Source organism: Perissodus microlepis, chromosome 23, assembly GCF_051167445.1.
Source record: "Perissodus microlepis isolate ML-2025 ecotype Zambia chromosome 23, ASM5116744v1, whole genome shotgun sequence".
NCBI classification, from domain to species: Eukaryota; Metazoa; Chordata; class Actinopteri; order Cichliformes; family Cichlidae; genus Perissodus; species Perissodus microlepis.
The window spans coordinates 36,731,905-36,746,774 of NC_140482.1; the positions used below are offsets into that span (position 1 = coordinate 36,731,905).

Here is a 14,870-nt window from a genome sequence, read left to right on the forward strand (position 1 = left end):
CCAGCAGATCCTGGGAACAACATCGGAGATCTCTGTCCAGAAGAGCGCAGTCCTAGGAACAGCTAAGATACTGCGCAGGACCCTCAAGCTCCCAGGCCTCTGGTAGAGGACCCGAGCTTGAAGGATAAACCGCCCGCAGGGGCGAGATGGGTGTTTTTTTTTTTTATATATCTCATAATAATCTGACAATACTATAATATTGGCCATATTATATTTACATTACCACAGTGAGATGACTTTAGTCTCATGAACAACATTAACTAATTGTTATTTACTCACTAATCTTGCAATGACTGTTCAGCACAGAAGTGAAGCCCAACAATCATGTTTTACAGTCCTGTGGTCTCAGCCTCAGATACTCAACTAATCAGGGTGATGTCATGACAAAAATGAATGACCAGCAAAACATTTTGTCTCCTTCATTTATGTCAAACAATGCTGTATGTAACGTTTCTCGCAGTTAGTATCATGGTTGCTAGGCAACCTGAACAGCGCAACGAAGGCTAGACCGTCCCATTTCACAAGCCTCTCACTTCCGCACTTCTCGTACTTATAGTACGCACCGTACGTAGTACGCGTAGTGCGCGTACTTCAAGCGTGCAGACCCTGGCTGTATCCCAATTCAGGGTCTGCAGCCTTAAAGGCCGCATTTTAAGGTCGATTACGTCACAGCGACGTGACGAAGGCTGTCCCAATTCGAAGGCTGCTCGAAATGCGGCCCTCAAATGCGTCCTTCATTTCCCTGAATTTTAAGGATGTGGCGGTGTAGACTTCGTGGCCCAACATATCCCAGAATGCATAGCGCGGCGTTGGGTGTGGATAATTTTGCCGAAAAAAAACGGCGGATGAGGGGCGCCCGAAGAGTAAACTTTAAGTAAGTACTGAATATTATGTCACTTATTTATGTGCAAATGTTTAATAACGAAGAACATTAAAACATTACTGTTGGCCACATGTCGGCAAAGTTATGTGACATTAGTGACGTTTGTACTAATTTGGTTTTAAAGCCTTTACTTTAAAATATACGCCGTTCAACAGCTGACCTTAATCTTACAGAGAATGATCAAAGCTCATGTAGAAACAAACAAACAAATGAACAAAAGATTTTCTCCTTCATTTCTGTCAAACAATGCTGTATGAAACGTTTCCAGCTGTTAGTATCATGGTTGCTAGGCAACCTTGGCAGCGCAACGGAGGCTAGACCTTCCCATTTCACAAGCCTCGCACTTCCGGCCTTAGCGGTCTTTGAGTACGCGGCCCTTGTGGACCGTTAAGGCTGCGTACTTTAAGGCTGCAGACCCTGAATTGGGATACAGCCCCTGAATTGGGACACCCGATCCGTACCGGAAACCCGATCGGTACCCCGCATGCGCAAATCTTACGTCACTTCCTCTCTTTGCCAACATTGCGACATTCAATATATTTGAATGACACGGTTAGCGCCCAGTTAGCTCTTAGCATTTCTCAACAGCTCTGCCTCCTTTTCGACTACCGGGACATTTAAACAATGTATAATCCGTATCCGCAACAAATTTTTGCTTTTCTCCTCAACAGAGAGCGTCCCCCGATTGAACAACAGCGCCGTAAAATAAGAAGAGTGGTGCCTAATGACTGAGTTAATAATACAGACTTTGTAATATGTCACGTGAAGATTCAGCAGCCAGATGAAGTGTTTACTGGCAACTGACAGTGATAGCGGACATCATCATCACTATTCCAACATTCCTCTCCACACAGACAAGCATAAACACACTCGACTATCACTAAATCAAATTTAAACCACGTTTGTAATGACGCTAATTCAGTTTACAATAGGGTTCATTCGCTCAGTCAGCACATGTGATTACCACAAACGTTCATACACATAACATTACAAATACAAACTGTCATGGTCCACGGCCGGTGTCTGAGGAGCAGATGGCATGCCCACGCCTACGGGTGTGGCTGTCGTCTCCACACCTGCATCCCATTCCAGGCGATCATCAGGAGGATTATTTAACCCACACCAGTCCACGCCAGTCCGTTAGTCACCATTCAGCGGTTATCACTTGGTGTGTTTGAGCCTACACCTGCCTGTCCTCCTACCTGCCTGGAGTTTGGATAAACCACCGGTTATCATCTCCTCTGTCTCCCTGGAGCTCTCCCGCGGACCCTCACCCTTCCCTCCTGTTCCCACGGCCCAGCCCTGATCCATCCCACGGTCCTGATCACGGCGTTCCCGAGTTGTTTGTCTTCCGGTCCCTTTGTTTTCCTTTGACCATTCCGGGACACCCTTAGTTCAGAAATAAAGTTGCGTGCATCTCTGCGTATTGTGTTTGCTTCTGGGTCCAGCTTGCGCGCTTGAACTACGGTTCTTGACAGAAACAAAATAATTAAAACTTTCTTTTTTCTTGAAATACATTTTGAATAGAACCTCTAAATAGTTTTTGATTGACATTAATCATCAAAAATACAGGTGAAAAATGAACAGGTCAGTTTAACAGGCAGTAATTACACAGCAGATGAAGACTGAAACTGAAAAATAATATCAACATTATTTCCACAAAATCCCCAAAAATACAGCCTTAATGAAAATTATCTCACTTAGTCTTGTCTATTACACACTGGCCTTATGGAAAATGAGGAACATCAGGAACAGAGAAAGTGAACTTCTGCAGCAAGCCGACAAAAAACAGGAACAGCTCCATCTTGGCGAGGCTTTCACCAAGACACACACGCTTCCCTGAAGAATTCACAAACACATACATGTGCAGGTTTACAACCTGTGGATGATGTTTTTTTTCTTGTTCAGGTTGTGCTAAAACAAAACACTCATTGTGGGTTTTACCTGCAGAGAAAGGTAGGAATGCTTCTCTCTTCACAAACTTCCCATCAGCATCCAGGAAGTGTCCTGGGTTGAAAGGTGTCTGGAGTCTCCCACTCAGTCTTGTCAAACAGCACAGAGGTGAGTACAGGCAACACACTGGTACCCTAGAAAAAATAGACAAGAAAACAACAAGATGCACTTTAACAACAACACCTGACAGAACCAACATGTAAATCTTAAAGTGTATACTGTATGCACCTTGGGTATGTGGTAACCATCCAGGATTGTATCCTTGGCGGCAATTCTGAATCCATTGAGAGGAACAATATTTCCCATCCTCTGAATCTCGTGGATGACGGCATCAGTGTAGGGCAGATTTGGTCTGTCAGCCATGGAAGGCTGGCATGTCTGTCCAATTACGTTGTCTATCTCTGCCTGGACTTTCTCTGTGAAGGAGAATTAAAATAGGTCAGCTTTAACTGTGGGAGAAATATTTATATTTTCCCAAACTGAAGTATGTTTTTTCTTTCAATTCACACATAATGTGGCTCAAAACATTGGTCTAAGATTTCTATGGAGATGTTGAGTCCCATAAGATGATTGTTTGTATTTTTTATTTAATAGTTGTTATCTCAATGACTAACAAATTTACATTAATGACTTAATATTCAAGTTTGGCACTTTTTAATTCAATTCAGTTTTATTTATATAGTGCCAAATGACAACAACAGTCGCCTCAAGGCACTTTATATTGTACACTAGATCATACAATAATATATACAGAGAAAAACCCAACAATCATATGACCCCCTATGAGCAGCACTTTGGCGACAGTGGGAAGTAAAAACTCCCTTTTAACAGGAAGAAACCTCTGGCAGAACCAGGCTCAGGGAGGGGCGGCCATCTGCTGCGAGCAGTTGGGGTGAGAGAAGGAAAACAGGATAAAGACATGCTGTGGAAGAGAGACAGAGATTAATAACAAGTATGAGTCAATGCAAAGAGTTCTATTAACACATAGTGAGTGAGAAAGGTGACTGGAAAGGAAAAAGTAAAAACATAATTTTTTTTAACATAATAAGTTTTAAAATGTTCAGTAACAATAACACCGTTTTCCAGAAAAGTTGTATAATAGGCTTTATTGATTCTGGGCAACACATTTCTCTCACACAGTTATCAGGTTTGAATTAAAATTATCTATTAGTTTTAAACACAAATAAAAACCATTGTATTAGTTGTATACGTGGTCTGCTTTTGCTAATGTTAGCATTTAAGGTGGTCCCTCGCTATAACGCGGTTCACCTTTTGCGGCCTGTTTTGTGGATTTTTTTTGTGCAAATTTGCATGCTTTTTTTTGTTTGTTTTTTGTTTTTTTACAGCGCATTGTGTTCTGTGTCCTGATTGGCTGTAGACCACTGTCAATCAATCTCATGCCATGTCTCCTGTACAGTACACAATGTGTTCAGCTTGTCAAATTTACATAAATCTTCGATCGCTAGCAGTGTGACTCAAACGCTGTACTGTATGTTTGTAAGTTTTCTCCCCAACAAACACACCAATGCTGATGAAACGTTTTGCACTGTCAAAGAAGGCATCTGCGGGTGCCTTTGGTTTCATTTTTATTATACTGGACTTATTTTTCTACAAAGGTTTGAACTTTGAGAGTGTTTAAACAAGAGAGAAAGGCATGAACATTTTCACACCTATCTTAAAAAAGTGTATAAAGTGTGTAGTGAGGAGTTTTACAGCATTAAAACATCTATAGTAATTGTAAAAAATAAAGCTGGCTACTTTGCGGATTTCACCTATCGTGGGCTATTTTTAGAACGTAATTCCGCAATAAACGAGGGACCACTGTATCGTAAATTCTGTTAGAGCAGTTAGCATTATGTTCTGACTATTTTAACCTTTCATATGAAGCCCAGCACGTCACCCACCCTGGATATCAGGATGTCTGATCAAGAAAACCAGAGCCCACAGCAAAGTGGTGGATGTTGTTTCTGTTCCAGCCAGGAAAAGATCAGCAGAACACGTAAACAGGTTGGTCTCAGTGAAGCCCAGGTCAGATTCTTTGAGTTTGGAAGACAAATGAAAAAGTCACATTAGACACAACATAAATGGCTTATTGGTAGAGTGCAGTTTGTGCAATGCAGTGTCCACATACATTCTCCATTTTGATGAGGAAAGTGTCGATGTAGTCTCGGGGATTGTTGTGATCCAGGTCCTTCTTGTGGCTTTTCGCCTCCTGAGCAATGAACTCTTTGACTTTGTCAAAATTGCTGAACATTTTGTTATGAGGACCTGGCAAACGCTTCATCACTCTGGAGAATGCTTCATAGAGCTTGTCGGAATAAAAGATTTGATGAAAGGAAGCATTATTCAAAGGATGATAGAGAAAAGAAATCCAACACCCATGCCACAGTGCTGTCTCTCATTCTTTTTCTAAAAGAAAAAAATTATTTTGACATACCTGAGCCCATATGGAGCCCTCCAGGTGAAGGATCTCAGACAGATTCTTCAGCATGAGCTGGAAGTTGTGGTCACTGTAGTCAAATCTTTTCCCCATCACCAGCTGGCAAACTATATTAGACACGGTATTTTTGAAGAGGCTCGCGGGTCTAAAAAGTTTACCTGAAGAAGGAAAGACAATTGTTACAAAAAGATTATTCTTTGCTTTACCACTGTTTGCACAGGATTGTGCGCTTATGTTCCACTTGATGTAAAGCACCTTTCTCCTGCTCTATCTCCTCCTGCAGGTATTGGATCTCCTCACAGATACACTGCTCCATGCGGTTCTTCCCCAGGCCGAAGTCTCATAATGTAGACAAAGCAAAGCGTCTCTGTGCCTTCCATTTTCCACCGTTGCTCATGAACAGACCATCTGAATACACACAAGCAGATTGAGAACTTAGCAACCTATGAAGAATAATTTCAGCACTGAATGAACGCATAGAGACTTCCAAACCTAAGTTTTCTGAATAAAACCTGTCGCTTGCGGGGCTGTGTGGTCGATCCACAAAGTTGTCAGCCTGTGTTACCAGAGCCTCTTTTACCATCTTGTATCCAGAAACGATTACCATTTTATGCCCGCCGAAGCAGAAACTGAACACATTCCCGTAGATTTCAGCCAGCTATAAACAAACAAACAAAAACACAACAAACATGAAGGATATACTACAACATGCATAAACTAGAGAAATAAATTAGAGTGAACTGCTGTAATTATAGGCCAGAAATCTACACGGATAAATTGACTATCAGTCAATATTTAATCTGTCCATCTAATTTCTTCCACTTATCCAAGTCAGGGTCCCGTGAGCCTATCGAGAGGTTAAGTACGTCATGGACAGGTTGCAAGTCTGTCACAGGGCTAACATAGAGAGACAGCCAACTATTCACATTTCAACTATGAGAAATTTTTATTTACCAATTAACCTATTAGTTAGTGCATGTCTTCTTCTACACTTAAATCTAAACTTTACACTATTGAAATTTAAGTGGATTGAACTTGATGTCGTAGTTTTCCATTTAATAAAGCCTGCAGACCAACGGTGAGTGTAGCACATCCTCTAATCAAAAAGAACAAAAACCCAAGCTTGGTGAGAGCAGCCATAGCGATACAAACGGCCGGCAGAGTCTCTACCGAACCCAGGACAGCCTTGGGTTTAACAACTTTCTACAGAAACAAGAGGCTGTTTTCATACCTTTAGTCTCCCTCCCAAAGAAAGAGCTCACACTCCCTTGTTACCGCTTACAGTGGAGAAGAACAAAAAACTCACTACTTGTGGAGTCTTCACTCGTGCCAGGCATCCTGTGTGAATGTCCCCATTTCCTTACCAGACCCCCAACATCTGTCTAACTGCTGGGATTCACAGTTTTTCCATATATAATTGTTTGTTTGACCATATTTGAACAACATAGCATAATACAGATAGATAGATAAAGATATAAGACATAGACTTACATCCTATATCAAACTATAGTACAGCAATTAGTTGCTCTGATAATCTATTAGAGTTGTTTCTGCTGCAGTAAAACATGTACAAGTACAAAATCAAAATCTCAGTTTTGATCCTGATGACAATGCAGACACACCAGCACACAAGTATACATGCAAACAACAAAGCAGTACTTTAAATTGCACTCCTTACTTAGAACCCCCCTAATATTATACAAGCATGAACCAGTACCTCGTTGAAATAAATATGTGGGTGTTTCTTTCCCACAATCTGGAAATTCCCAATAAAAGGTAAAGCGAATGGTCCCGGTGGAAAATCTCTTGGATTCTTGTTTCTGAGGTGGTACATGATCAGAAGGAGCAAAAACACAGAGAGTAAAACTCCCTCGTTGCTCAGCAAAAAGTTGGAAAACCACATTGTTAAATTCAGCTGCAGCTGATTGTTTCCAATCTGGAGATGTGATTCTTTCTGGCAGAAACCAGTGGTTTATGATGCTTGATAAAATATTCATCTGATGCTAAAGTTCAGGACACACAGTACTAATACTTGTCTGTTCAAAGGTGCTTGTGATACAGTGGTTACATAACAAGCTGGGCTACAAAACACAATCCATTTGCTTAGCTCTGCAGGATGAATTTATTCAAGGCTTTTGAACTTACATCTACTCAAAGTGTAAATACTGTCCAGTGGTGACAAAAGTCATCTAGTTTCATATACTTCTGATGACCTTAGAGGAATCATCATCAGTTTTACTGTGTCTTTTGCTATATAGCTAAGATATATTGTCATTATCAGCAGAAATATCAAATATATATATAATATGTGGTCACATAATTTTCATGCACAAAAATAAATAAGGAGTGCCCTTTGTCCTGATCCTGCATAAAACCTTATCTGTGATCAGATTACAGTACAGATCTCAATTTCTGACTTGCAGGAGCAGGAGGGAAACTTTTTTATCTGCTCTTCTCAGATTAGTGATAAAGTGGTGGTAAAAGTGTTTCTTGCACCACCCAATGGCTGTTGAAAACAGTCACTGATACCACCTAGGTAAATGCCATCTATTGTTTTTCTCTGGATGTTAATTTTGGGGTTGAAGCAGCTGCTGCAACAATAAACTGATGGCTTAGAATGTTGTTTAGCTTGTATAGGTTTATGAGGTTGCTTATCTTGTTGTTTGTTTAGTAATCCTGCATATTTGAAAAGCATGAGTTACTATTGTTGGGTCTGTGCTTCAGCAGGCCCGATAGTTCAGAGACTTATCACCAATGTTTCCTCTAATTTTTCATGTGTCTGAGCGAGCACACAAACTCCCTGAGTGGTCCCTTGGACCACTGTGAGCAACAGCAGACATGTGCACTGTGGTCACGCCAGCATCAAATCCATCCAAGTTACATGGTTTATTAAAATAATAAAATGACAGCATTTACATTTATGTTAGACTACTTTTAATTAACTGCTTTAGCCCACTTACAATGAAAATGTAAAAAAAAAAATCTTGTTCATGACCTGTGTAGTATGTTAACACTGTTGGAAGTAAAAATAACTTGAACTCCAATTTTGAAAACACAACTTCTTTTCTTTTTTTTAAATAAAGCTCTGACTTGTATTATGAGTATGAGTCTGTGGTCTGGGAGAGAGTCCTGTAACTCTGTCTGCAAAATACAGTATATAATGGCCAATGTTGGGCAATTAATTATATAGTTACTTCTTCAAAAAAGTAACTGAGTTTTGCAAACAACAAAGTTTTTTGCAGCTGTTTACCTAAAAATGCAGCCAAGGCGTTGTTTTTAAATAAACATTTCAAACTATTTACAGAACAATCAGCACACAAATTATTTGTGCCACTCCAAAAAATAATTTCTGTCCACTATGAGATAAAGGAGAACAACAGCCTGACAACAGGAGATGTATCACTCCTGTAACACCTGTAACATTCAGCAGTCGCCTCATTGTTCTGACACACACAACAAAACTATTGACTACACTACACACTAACTACACAAGATTTGCTCTAAACGTCGCAAATCTCTCACATCTCAAACCACCGCCGTCACTCCTAAAACTTCCTCCTGTATCGCAACAACTAAATGCCGTGTTTTGATTGGTCGACATGGTACATTTTTCGACCAATAGGAAAGGGTGGGGGTGTTTTGCTTTCATTGCTCACACGCGGAGAGTGCTTTCGAGCATCTTCCTTATAAAACGCTGTTCTTACCGTTTCTTCCCGCAGTAAATATAAACAACGATAGTATTCAGGAAGAAAACCAAACATTGCATACATTTTTTATCATAACTCTGGTTTTATGTGGCCTATCAACACAATTTAAAAACTGGTATAAAGTCCACACTTTTTCCATCATTTGTTCCGTCTGTCCTGATCACATCTCCAATGGTTGTACACGTTGTCATTATAGTGGCTTCACTCCACATCATCCATGCCGCTTTGCTAGCTAAAACACCGGTGTGGGCACATAAGGACGCTGTCATAGCCTGTCAACGACGTTGATTAGCTGCGCATATACGTGAATGTGAATCACGTGATTGGCTGGACTATAGGATAAGGTGGCATCGTTCTAATCCCATACTGGAGCAGCCAGTCACTTACTGACTAACACTGCAAAACGGAATTGTTAACCTATTTACTTTAATTTCAATTTAGGTCAGAATTCTTTTTTTTGTGCCATCAGTGCGCAATTGCGCACACACGCAGCTTAGAGGGAACATTGCTTATAACCAGTGTTGGGTAAGTTATTTTAAATTAGTAACTTAGTTACATTACTAGTTACTTCCATCAAAAGTAACTCAGTTACTTCAAGTTACTCGTTACTTTCAAAGTAACTAGTTACTAGGGAAAGTAACTCTGGTTTTAGACTTCTCTTGTTAATGTGTTGCTTCCGTAACTGGATACCCAGCAAGATTGCCAGTCTTCTAGCTTGCTTTTGATTGTACTCAGAACTCGGAAATTCTGCCTTCTGAATAGGAAGATGTAGGTAACACCAGACTGCAGATAAGCTGCATACAGGGCTGGACTGGGACAAAAAAATCGGCCCGGGCATTTTGACTAGAGACCGAAAACAAACACTGTTGTGACAGTGATGTACACTGTCTTGATGGTATATATGTATCAATCTATCAATCGTTTGTTGTAAGACTCAGATAATTATTTTTTAAAAGCTAGACATTTTAAATGAGAATAAGTATTTCCTTGTGCCCCCCTCTCCCTGTTAATGCCCTACCTGGCCCCCTGGCAACACTTTGCTAGACCCGCCCCTGCACAGTTACCAGCTGTCAGCTACTTAGAAAAGGATCCTGGTGTTATTTATCTCTCAGAAACAGTTCATAACTTCCCTTCAACTCATCCATGTCACCTAAAAGGTAAACCTGTTTCTCCATCACCTGTTCAGCTCTGATGATTCAGTAAGGACATCTCCTGGTTTCACCTTCATGTTTCCCTCTCACCAGATAACCAAACCGATATCATGACCAGCAGCTTTTACAGCTGTGGCTCCAGCAAACATCAGCTGATACTAGAAAGTAATATTAAATAAATTCTAACAACAGCTGATCAAACGTGCTGCTGCTGTTTAAGGTGACATCTGCTGGTTTCTTCTTTCTGGCGCGAAGTGGGCGATAAACAAACAAGAGAGAAAAGCCGATCAGCTGATCATTGATCAGTTTCATGATTGAAGTAGAAACAGGAGAGGGAGGGGGAGAGAATGGCAGAAGAAGAGGCAGCTGTGCAGCAAAGACACAGAATAACTCCAGCTTTGTGTCTTTTTCATTCTAGCTGAAGTCCGGGACAAACTGTGTTCCTTTTCACCTCAATACGAAACGCGTAATATTTTCTCTGAATACGAGACGATTCAGTTTTTTAGGGGATGGTTGGCAACTCTAATAATTAACCTTATGAACAAAATAAAGTTCAACATCAGTAACATAGCACCACCCAGCTGTATAGAAACCCCGTCATGCTAGCTAGCACGCAGTACGAAAAAGTCAGCATAACGAAAATAAACTCCACCTAAACTTGGTTTATATCTGACCCAGATAGACTGCAGGTCATAACTTCTTACCTGAAGTTCAGTTCACCTGATACTCGGACGGGCGGCCGCTTCGGGTCTCTCCTCTTGCCTCCACTTTCCCTCATCCACTTGCTAATGTTACTGAATGTGGAAGCTCCGCGATAGGCTCGTTATTCGTTACTTCGTGTGGTGGCTATCTAAATCCCAGTAACGAGTAACGCGTTCCTGATTTTGGCATAATAACTAGTTACCGTGCTCGTTACCACAATAATAACGTAGTTACTGTAACGCGTTACTTAATAACACGTTAGTCCCAACACTGCTTATAACCCATGAAGAAAGCAAGATGAACAGCTTAACCGGTATGTGAGTGTTTTTGTGTGATTTCCTGCTGATCACAAAGGGTCATCTCCCCTCACCCTGTATATGGCTCAACCCCTTTTTAACAGTCTCACCATACACAAGCACACGGAGGCCATAAAGAGGAGGAAGTAAAACATCCTCACTAAATAAGGACACCCAGAACCTTACATGCAATGTCTGCAGTTAACCACTATAACTAATTACCCCCCCCCCAGCATATGTGTAGGGGAGGAACAGAAGAATATCTAAACATGCAGTTTAAGGCAAGGTTTACAAATTTAAGTACAACAATGACAACTATTATCAAAATCAACCTAACAACTATAGGACATTTTCATGTGCACACTAAGTGTTGGATTTAAACTAGGCTCAGAGGCTATACTCACATGTGAACTGCAACCCCCGCCCAAACTCCAAAAGTCTAATTTCTTTTTTCTTCCTTTTTTTTTTTTTTTTTTTTTTACAGATAAAGAAAATTGTCTTTGAGTTTAATTATTTGTTTTTCTACATATTCACCTTGTAAAGTACTCAGACTCTAACGCCAAGGAAGGTGGTAGGGAAGCAGACTATGCAGACATTTCAGGTTTCCAAGGTGAGCAATTTATTTACAGTGAACTTCATTTAATATGTAACTTAACAAAACCCCCCCCCCCAAATCAACTCAATTAACAAACTCAACAGCTCACCTCTCCTCTCTGCTGCATCTGGTAGAGACTGGCTTTAAATAGGGCCATCAATTTCCCTCCAATTGCCCAGCCTGTACCACTCACTCAACCTGAGGGATCTAAAACTCTACACAGATGATCTAAAAACACAAAACCTCTACACACTTCTAATATGCACATTTACACAACTAAAAGGCAGTATTAACGAAAGGAAAAACATTCAACAAGTCCCTTTAAACCTTAACACCAACAAAAGGAATCATCTCTATGGAAAAAGAAACCCCTCCACTTGGTTTGACCTGCTGATGTCATATGTGACATCATCAGGACTTTAAAATGAGGAAATGCTAGGCGGGCATTTCCCCACACCTGACCCTCATGAAGACTGAAAAGACAAACAAAGTAAGTATGAACTAGTGATGGCCAAATGAAGCTTTCTGAAGCACTGAAGCTTGTATTGAAAAATGGTTCATTACTCGAAGCTTTTAAACACAGTCCTCTCTGGTGACATCTGGTGGCCAAAAATATGAAGAGCAGCTTGAATCCACAAAATAAAACCAACTGCTTCATAATGATTGCCCACTCTACAGAGTGGAATTCTGTCTGTTATTGGGCCTCCGTTGTGTTGCTTTAAACATGTATTTTTTGGTGGTTAAAAAAAATGTGGTTTATTTGTTTAATAAATAATTTTGACCAGTAAACTCTCCTTGTTTAAACATGCACCATGGTGTGGTCTTTCTTTGCTTGTGACTTCTTGATGTTGGTAAATACAATAATTGAAAAATACCACATTACATATAATATACATATGATAATGTACAACACATTATGGAGTATGCTTCTGCTGTGAGGTCCTGCCTCCATGCACTTATGCAATTAACCGCTAGATGGGTATATTTATAAATAATATTATATTAGGGAAATTTTCCCAGACATATTTTTGACCTGGGGGTAGAATGGATTGTGAAATGGAAAGGGAAAATGCTTATGAACTTGCAAATTAAAAACATGATGCATTTAAAGTAGCCCTTTTTCATTTTTATTTAAGAAGAGAATTTGTTCTAGTGTGCGATGGCCGAACCTGTTCCTTTTCGTGGAGATAATTTCTCCTGCCTTAAGGGAAATCCCTTCACATGGCACAGAAGAGGCTGGAGTGCAGAGAAACTGGTAGAGATGCAGTTATACAGTCTATCTGGGCCCCACAAACTATCAGATAAAGAGAATAAATAAATTCAATTGCTGCACATTTGGCAGACTAACATTTTCAGATTAATTAAACAATAAAATATATATTTTTACAACATTACATGTAAAGAGTCAAGTGGAAGTTTTTCTAAAGTTATTTAATGATATTTATATTATGGAAGCAGATTTTTGACATTTTACCTTTTTCCCGTTTTCAGATAAAATAAACACACAAAACAAAAGCAAACGGCCAGAACACAAAGCTGGAAAACCCACCCGATTGACAAAAATCAACTCAAAATTCTCCCACACAACAGAACCTCCTCTATTCCTCGCTGGCTCTTGCTTCATAGTGAGTGAAGCAATGTTACTTGACAAATAGCAAGTCATAGCAAATACATAGAAACAGAATAATGTGTACAATGTGCCAAAAAAGGTAAACACATATGGGACAAATGGAGACCATTGCAACTGCTCCTCCACTTTGTCACACACCTCATACAGGGAGTGCAGAATTATTAGGCAAGTTGTATTTTTGAGGAATAATTTTATTATTGAACAACAACCATGTTTTCAATGAACCCAAAAAACTCATTAATATCAAAGCTGAATGTTTTTGGAAGTAGTTTTTAGTTTGTTTTTAGTTTTAGCTATTTTAGGGGGATATCTGTGTGTGCAGGTGACTATTACTGTGCATAATTATTAGGCAACTTAACAAAAAACAAATATATACCCATTTCAATTATTTATTTTTACCAGTGACACCAATATAACATCTCCACATTCACAAATATACATTTCTGACATTCAAAGACAAAACAAAAACAAATCAGCGACCAATATAGCCACCTTTCTTTGCAAGGACACTCAAAAGCCTGCCATCCATGGATTCTGTCAGTGTTTTGATCTGTTCACCATCAACATTGCGTGCAGCAGCAACCACAGCCTCCCAGACACTGTTCAGAGAGGTGTACTGTTTTCCCTCCTTGTAAATCTCACATTTGATGATGGACCACAGGTTCTCAATGGGGTTCAGATCAGGTGAACAAGGAGGCCATGTCATTAGTTTTTCTTCTTTTATACCCTTTCTTGCCAGCCACGCTGTGGAGTACTTGGACGCGTGTGATGGAGCATTGTCCTGCATGAAAATCATGTTTTTCTTGAAGGATGCAGACTTCTTCCTGTACCACTGCTTGAAGAAGGTGTCTTCCAGAAACTGGCAGTAGGACTGGGAGTTGAGCTTGACTCCATCCTCAACCCGAAAAGGCCCCACAAGCTCATCTTTGATGATACCAGCCCAAACCAGTACTCCACCTCCACCTTGCTGGCGTCTGAGTCGGACTGGAGCTCTCTGCCCTTTACCAATCCAGCCACGGGCCCATCCATCTGGCCCATCAAGACTCACTCTCATTTCATCAGTCCATAAAACCTTAGAAAAACCAGTCTTGAGATATTTCTTGGCCCAGTCTTGACGTTTCAGCTTGTGTGTCTTGTTCAGTGGTGGTAGTCTTTCAGCCTTTCTTACCTTGGCCATGTCTCTGAGTATTGCACACCTTGTGCTTTTGGGCACTCCAGTGATGTTGCAGCTCTGAAATATGGCCAAACTGGTGGCAAGTGGCATTTTGGCAGCTGCACGCTTGACTTTTCTCAGTTCATGGGCAGTTATTTGGCACCTTGGTTTTTCCACACGCTTCTTGCGACCCTGTTGACTATTTTGAATGAAACGCTTGATTGTTCGATGATCACGCTTCAGAAGCTTTGCAATTTTGAGACTGCTGCATCCCTCTGCAAGATATCTCACTATTTTTGACTTTTCTGAGCCTGTCAAGTCCTTCTTTTGACCCATTTTGCCAAAGGAAAGGACGTTGCC

The 14,870-nt window shown here is 40.4% G+C and overlaps 1 pseudogene across 1 annotated transcript; it reads right to left on the minus strand.

The window, feature by feature from the left end:
• Positions 1-345: 345 nt before the first annotated feature.
• On the minus strand, positions 346-7,238 carry LOC146362023 (cytochrome P450 2J5-like; annotated as a pseudogene). The gene is made up of 9 exons (XR_014799476.1): positions 6,994-7,238; positions 5,769-5,934; positions 5,532-5,684; positions 5,274-5,434; positions 4,964-5,144; positions 4,741-4,872; positions 3,065-3,252; positions 2,828-2,970; positions 346-2,722 (listed from the first exon to the last, which is right to left on the minus strand). The product of XR_014799476.1 is annotated as a cytochrome P450 2J5-like (transcript).
• Between the last annotated feature and the right edge of the window lie 7,632 nt (positions 7,239-14,870).